Raw genomic sequence first — 7,679 nt, forward strand, 5'->3', positions numbered from 1 at the left:
TTTTTGTATCCTCTGTCCCTCTCAGACAACTTCGTTGCCTCGCTTAGGCCATTAAATTGGTCCTAAGACTCTCGCGATATTTTTAAAAAGAATACTTAAAAATAAATAAAAATGGTAGAAGTATGAAGTTCCAGGCGTTTCAAAGTGAGATAGGTAAGGGGAGGCATGCTGCCCCCCTGCAACCCCCCGCTTGGGCACACTATAGGACTTGGGGTGGGGTCAAGGTTGGGTATGGGTATGTACAAAGTTCCTTTTGGATTCGAAGAAGCTTTTAAATTTTGAAAGAAAACCAATTCTTAAAAATTAATAAAGACGCGGTATAAGTATGAAGTTCAAGGCGTTTCAAAGTGAGATGGTTAGTGCAACCCCCCTGCTTAGGCACACTATAGGATTTGGGGTGGGGTCAAGGTTGGCTTGTACAAAGTAGAGTTGGGCACTTTAGTTCACTTGAGTGATCGATCACTTTAGTTCAAATCACGCTACTGAACTAGTTCATTTTAGTTCAATTTATTTTAATCACTCCGGTTTTGTTAGAATTAAAAAACAAAACTAGTTTGTACAAACTGTATCCAAATGTATGTAAAATTGACGCATTCTACATAATAAAACAAATACAACCTTAAAATAACAGATACATATGTACATATTTTATTTTCTATAAAAATTCTGAATTTCGTTCATATACTTGTCGAGCTTTCTGGTTTCTGACGAAAGTCTAGAAGAAGTACGTTTTGCTTTCATCAAATTGAAATCATAGTAATGCAAGGACCAAGATGCTACTTGTTTTTTGTTCTTGCTCAGAAATAAGAGTAAGTGGTGCTTGAAGCAGAAACGCTAATACTGGCACTAGCGACCTTTTGTTTTACATCTAAAAGTTGAGGTAGAGCAGAAAAACTGGGGTGGAATCGTGTAAGCTGATTTTTGATAGTTGACTGTCAGATTCAAGAAAATTCGTCTGTGTAAGATGTGACTATCATATTTTTTTAACGTTTTCAGCTGACACCTATTTAGGTGTCAATTTGATACAATTTAATATTTGTAGCATATTTTTTTTCTTGGTTTTCGTGGTGCTTTTACTTTGTTTGGGAAAAATGAGTATTTTTGTGCCTGCGCAATTATTTGTAAGTAAGTAAGTAAGTAGACTTGAGGAAAAAATTAAATAATTTTTTACCTCCCCGACTCAAAGTAAGTATGCAATCATACCTTTGTACACAAAAATTTGAAAATAATATTTCGTGTTTTTAATTTCGCTCAACAAAGAATTGGATGCAATTTCATATGCACTTTGGTTCTGCACCCCTTCTTTAAACGGACTTCCTTTCACCCAAAAAATATATAAAAATGATAATGTAAGGTGAGCGCAAGCTGTTTTGTAATGTCATATTACGACTGCTATAGGTTGCTGTTTAGTTTGTTGGAACAAATCTTTTCCGCTATTCGCGAACTAAATTGAACTAAGTAAGTGAACTAAGTTCACTAGTTCCCCAAGATGAACTAGTTCATTAAACTAGTTCGTTCGCGAACTACACAAGCCTAGTACAAAGTTTCTTTTGAAATCTAAAAAACTTTTAAATTCTGAAGAAATTTGCGTACACCCAAACTCGCACCCAACCCAAATCCTATAATAGTGAACCCAAGCAGGGGGGTTGCAAGGGGGTATACTGCTTGCAAGCATTTTGTTTATGTAAACACGAAAAAAACTAAAAAAAAATACAAATTTGATAAAAAGGACGTTTTTTTTAATTTTCAATTTTCTCAAAAACTAGAAGACAGAAGCATATGGTTTTCAGAATTTGGTAAGAAATTAATTGAGGTAGTTTATTTCATCGAATAATTTCATATTTAAATTCATAGTTTTGGTAAAAATAGTATTAAATGTGTTTTTTTTTAACTTTTTTTCAAAAATTTTGACTTTGAAGTTGATTATTTCGAGAACATTTAATTGAAATAATTTGATTTAAAAATTAGAATTCTGGCTTTTGAAAAAGGTATCATTTACAACTGTAAATAAGTGTTGCCGTTGTTTTTTAATAATTTTTTTTTTTATTTTTCGTCATATTTTAGAAAATTGCCCCTCCCGCCTAAACGGGGGGAAATAGACCCCCCCTCCATAGTAAAAAATGATTGTATTGAACTCCTCTACAAAATACCGTTTTCAATTCTTGCCGCCTTAGTTATCGTGCTCTCCCCGAATAAAAGTTTTATTTCTATTGACATTTATTCTTCTTAGCCCTGATTTTTCAATCGTCAGTTAGACTATCAGAAGAATAAATATCAATATAAAAAAAACTTTTATTCCTAGGAATGAGCTCTATCTGAGGTTTATCTGACTATTGAAAAATTGGCCCTTAACTAATTAAAAATTCTGGAGTATTTTTTAATACTTTTATGGTTAGTTTATATTAAATTTAATTCCAAATGTATTACATTTCAAGTATTGCAGATAAAAATGTAATCTCTTTATATTAATTTCTAATATTTATTAAAAGATAATACAAAAATATTTTAATTGTATTTCAAATGCTGATCAAACTTCATCTGCAATGTATGCATTTTGCTTCGAAAAAAAAAAACAAAGCGCCTTCAAATTAGTACAAATTTACCATTCTTGATTTAATTTTTTTTAAAAAAAGGTACCTCAAACAATGGATTTTTTTCAAATGGTGGCTGCTGTCGTTTGATTAAAATTTAATATTCTTGTATTACAATTTAATATTTTTTATATTAGTTTTGATTAAGTTTTTATTATATTTTAATACCATTATATTAAAATGTCATACAATTATATTAAAATGTAATACAATATATTAAAATGTAATACAAAAATATTAAAATCTAATACAGCGGTGTTAAAATTCAATACAAGATTAGAATTTAATAAAGACGGGTTGATTGTTAACCCACGGAGGTTATCTTCTTACAATTTTTGTATTACAAGTAGTAAACTTATTGAACTTTAATACGAAAAAGATTAAACATTTTTTAATATTTTGGAAGTTTTAATATGTAATATTTTTTTTTATTGAAAATTGCTTTAATACAAGAGCTGTATTAGAAAATACTCCAGAATTTTTAACCGTGTAACTGACGATTGAAAAATCAGAGCTAAATCGTACTTTCTTACTTGTTCATCGTAAATAAGTTTATTGTTGATAATAATTGTGCCCTTCCCTTGATTATGAAAGTGGACTAAGTCTTTAATAAAAAATCATCAAATCTAGCCTAAAAATAATTATAATTTAAGGGGTAAAGTTTATTTGAAAGCGAAATTGCAGTAAATAATCTTTTCATTGCTCCTTCAGTGATTTCAAAAAAGATACACGCATAGTAATTTTTAATACGTTCTACATTGAATCAATGGTGAAAAATATATTCATTAATTTTCTAAAAATCGTCCTATGCTTAAGTTACAGTTTGTCACATCAATTTTTATAAGTGAGATGGCACATAGGTAAAGCACAAGCTTGTCAACCCAGGTATAGCAGGTTCGATCCCCAGCGGATGACAGTTTTACTTTTTTTTTATTTTTTTTAATGTGTGAACAACTTAGATTTAAAGTGTGCTTTAGGCTAAAAATGTAGTGATTTTCGATTGCTTCAAAGTAGTTTCCATTGATTTTGCGTTGTTTTTTGGCTCAGTGTATGCAATAAAATCGTTATAAGAAAATTATTATGTAAGTTTTTCTTTAAACAATGCAAAAAGTGACTTAGTCTTATTGGTAGATGCATCGAATTTTTTGCAGTGCATGAAAACCTACATGCTACCGAAAGAGTGTGAAATGAAGGGGAATGTAGCCGAATTTAACTACTCCTGTATACGTGCTTGGCTGAACACCTTGTAAAACAAAGTGCAAAAAGTGACTTAGTCTTATTGGTAGATGCATCGAATTTTTTTCAGTGCATGAAAACCTACATGCTACCGAAAGAGTGTGAAATGAAGGGGAATGTAGCCGAATTTAACTACTCCTGTATACGTGCTTGGCTGAACACCTTGTAAAACTTTACAAAAACAATTGAAAAATACTGTTTCTTTCCGAACACTATTGGATCTTATCCAGGACATAAATAAAACGATAGACTCTTGCATTCCTGATGTAGCAATTAACTTTATTCGCCAAAGTAAATAAGTGAAAGCGAGTAGGTCTAGGTACTAAAATAGAACAAAGAAAAAAGCCGGAAGCGTAGATATAAATAGTCTCTGACATCGCAGAGACGTCATGGTCAATAGAACTATCCACCAGTATATTTTGAGTTTATGTTCCGGAACTGCACACGAAACTTATTTATTATGTGAATTCCTAGAAACTGAAATTCTTGAATACATTTTTTTATAAGTCCATATTTTTTTTTGCCAAAATAAGGAAGAAAGGACTTATAATTATGTTAGGTAAAATCGAATTACAAACCTACATCATTTTTTCTGGGAATTCAACAGAAATCATTCTAAACACCTTATGAATCAAGAGTTTTGATGTTAGGTAAGGTTTATAAAATGCGCGTGCAGATTGAAACCTGCCTTCTGCTTTTGACTTTCGTATGGGTATTTAAGAAAATATTATCACATTTTTAAAGCCTAGAACCAAAGATCATATAACTAGTAAAGATGTCGCACGTAGAACAAATTCCTGTGCTTGAAATTTTCTACCATCAGATTTTACCCATAGGTCCAAAACATGTATCCAAGAATTAAATTGTTGAGAAACATTTTAAAATTTTTCGATGACTGCGTAGAAAAGAGAGGGTTGATTTTTATAGATGAATTTATTTAATGGGAGGAAGCGAGAAAGTAGTTAAATGTTGACACGAATAAGGAAAAGAATAAAAAAATACATTTGTCTGCGAGAATGTACTTATGAATTATTTTTTTTTCTTAAATTATTCAGGAAACTCATAACAACACATGATTCAAAATAATAATTTGAATAAGAACAATTTTAGATATATATATGACAAGAGTGTATGAGCAAAATTGTCTGAAAATGAATTTCAACCCTCAAATTGTCAATAGGTCCAAATCATAAACAAAAAATACCAAGACTGGAAATTTTCGTACGTCTTTCCCCCCGAAACCCTTTTGTGTACAGTGCTGTCTGTGAATATATGTGAAAGCCACCACCATAAACAAAAAATACCAAGACTGGAAAATTTCGTACGTCTTTCCCCGCAAAACCCTTTTGTGTACAGTGCTGTCTGTGAATATATGTGAAAGCCACCACGTTGGTAAATGACGTTAACACGCACACATTTATAGATTCACGACATTCACCACACATTTGACACGAACGCAACGATACCCTTCAAGCAAGAAAACGGAGTTCAGAAAAGACACTCCGACCTCCGACCGCGAAAGACGGGGTTGCACTCACACACTTGCAACTTTTTGTATATGAACACAAAGTCGAAGGAGAAATCGTGGTGAAAAAACCAATACATATAAAATCGGCTCCGCGGTGATTCTAATTTCCATACTAATTTGAGCCGCCTTCGGACCAGTTTCTGCCTCGAAGTCGGACTCAGCTCCGTCTGAGGCGGAGCGGATTCGGACCGAGGTCGGACCTGCTTGCTTGAAGGGTAGGTTCACGACATTCACCACACCACGCAGCTTGTAGGCAAACGTCAGTTGACCGCCGAGTTTCCAGTCTTGGTATTTTTTGTTTATGGCCACCACGTTGGTAAATGACGTTAACACGCACACATTTATAGATTCACGACATTCACCACACATTTGACACGAACACAACGATAGGTTCACGACATTCACCACACCTTGCAGCTTGTAGGCAAACGTCAGTTGACCGCCGAGTTTCCAGTCTTGGTATTTTTTGTTTATGGTCCAAATCATAATAAAGCAGAAATCCTTCGCAACATTAAAAAAAAGTTCTTATAATGAGTGGGAAAGAGAGAGTTATTTTTAACACATTTCTTAAATGCGAAGGACCGAGATGTAAGTTGAATAGAAACAAAAATGAAAACAAAAAGGATCGTTTTGTCGTGTGGGTATATATTTTTTTTCACAACTGGATTGCTTCGCACAAGCAGGGCGAAGACGAGATGGCTAGCATAAACAAAAAATACCAAGACTGGAAACTCGGCGGTCAACTGACGTTTGCCTACAAGCTGCAAGGTGTGGTGAATGTCGTGAACCTATCGTTGTGTTCGTGTCAAATGTGTGGTGTGGTAAATGTGTGCGTGTTAACGTCATTTACCAACGTGGTGGCTTTCACATATATTCACAGACAGCACTGTACACAAAAGGGTTTCGGGAGGAAAGACGTACGAAAATTTCCAGTCTTGGTATTTTTTGTTTATGATGGCTAGTTTTTAAGATTGATGAAAAAAAGAAGAAAAACAACTTTTGCAAGTGACTGGTGTGCTGGTGGGTAGGTATACGTGTAAGCAGAAGAAGGTTGATAAGTTTTTTTTTTTTTTATTTTAAATTTTTTTTCGATGGTAGTTAGATATTTAGGTATTTTTTAAGTGGAGGGTGGTTTTCTATTTCCATATTTTTGTTTCCTTTTTGATTAATCGCAAAGCACAGGCGCATTGCTTTTAGGTGTAGGTACACACGTAATATGTAGGTAGGTAGGTTTTTTTTTCCTTTGCGACAGCAGTCGTCCTTGAAAAATGTAGTTCATTTTATTTTGGTTAAACAAGTGGTAGGTAGGTAGGTAGGTAGTAGACCAGTGCCAATTATTTTTGAAAATAAAAAAATTATAAGCAGCATATGGGCGGTTGGAAAATTTAGGATAAATGGTTTATGAAAGGGGAAAAATTAATTGCCCACAAACAAATTGGGGGAAAGGGGGTGGGTGAGCGAAAAAGTGGGGTGGGTGTCAAAAATCATGGTTTTTTAAGATTTCTGTCTAAAGTAGACCTCCTATCGAAAAAAGTCAAAAACAAAAGTTGTAGATAGTATAAATGTCTACAACTTTTTCTCAAACCATTTTTTTATATAACCTCAAAAATATTGAAAAAAAATGCAAAAATACGATTTTTTTTATTTTTATCTTTTACAAAAATAGTTGGAAACTTCGTTAAAAATTATTTTGTTATGTTTTCTATATATTTAAAATGTTTTTTGCGCAAAATGTTCATTTTTGGATTTTTGACGAATTAAATTCGAAAAAATAGCCTATTTTTCAATCAAAAAAGTTACCGAAAAAATTTTGGAGTTTTGAAAAGTTTGGAATGCAATTAGTTATATTAAAACCTGTTTTTTAAGATTGTGTGGAAAAACTATACTTTTGTTTTAATAAATATTGAGAAAAATTGAAAAAAACAAAAAAACGATTTTTAAGATTGATTTTTCCGTAAATGACATAATATTGAGGAGAAATAATTTTCCATAGAAATCAAATTATACTTTTCTAATGGCCTTTGATCTTCTTAATTTGAATCTAGCAATAGAATAGCTCTAACGTGCAAAGTTTTTGAGATATTGAATTTTGAACGTCGAAAACACTATTTTTGTGATGTTTTGGCATGGTAATATCTCAAAAACGTGATGTGATATAATTTTTTTGATTTCGGATTCGAGTTCAACGCAAAAAAAACCATTAGAAAAATATACTTTGATCTCTATATTTTTTTTGACTAGTGAACCGAACAGGACAGAAAAAATCGACTGCCTTGTTCGGTTTCACTAGTCAAAAATATCAAAAGTATATTTTTCTAATGGTT

Source organism: Episyrphus balteatus, chromosome 4 (assembly GCF_945859705.1).
Source record: "Episyrphus balteatus chromosome 4, idEpiBalt1.1, whole genome shotgun sequence".
NCBI lineage: Eukaryota > Metazoa > Arthropoda > Insecta > Diptera > Syrphidae > Episyrphus > Episyrphus balteatus.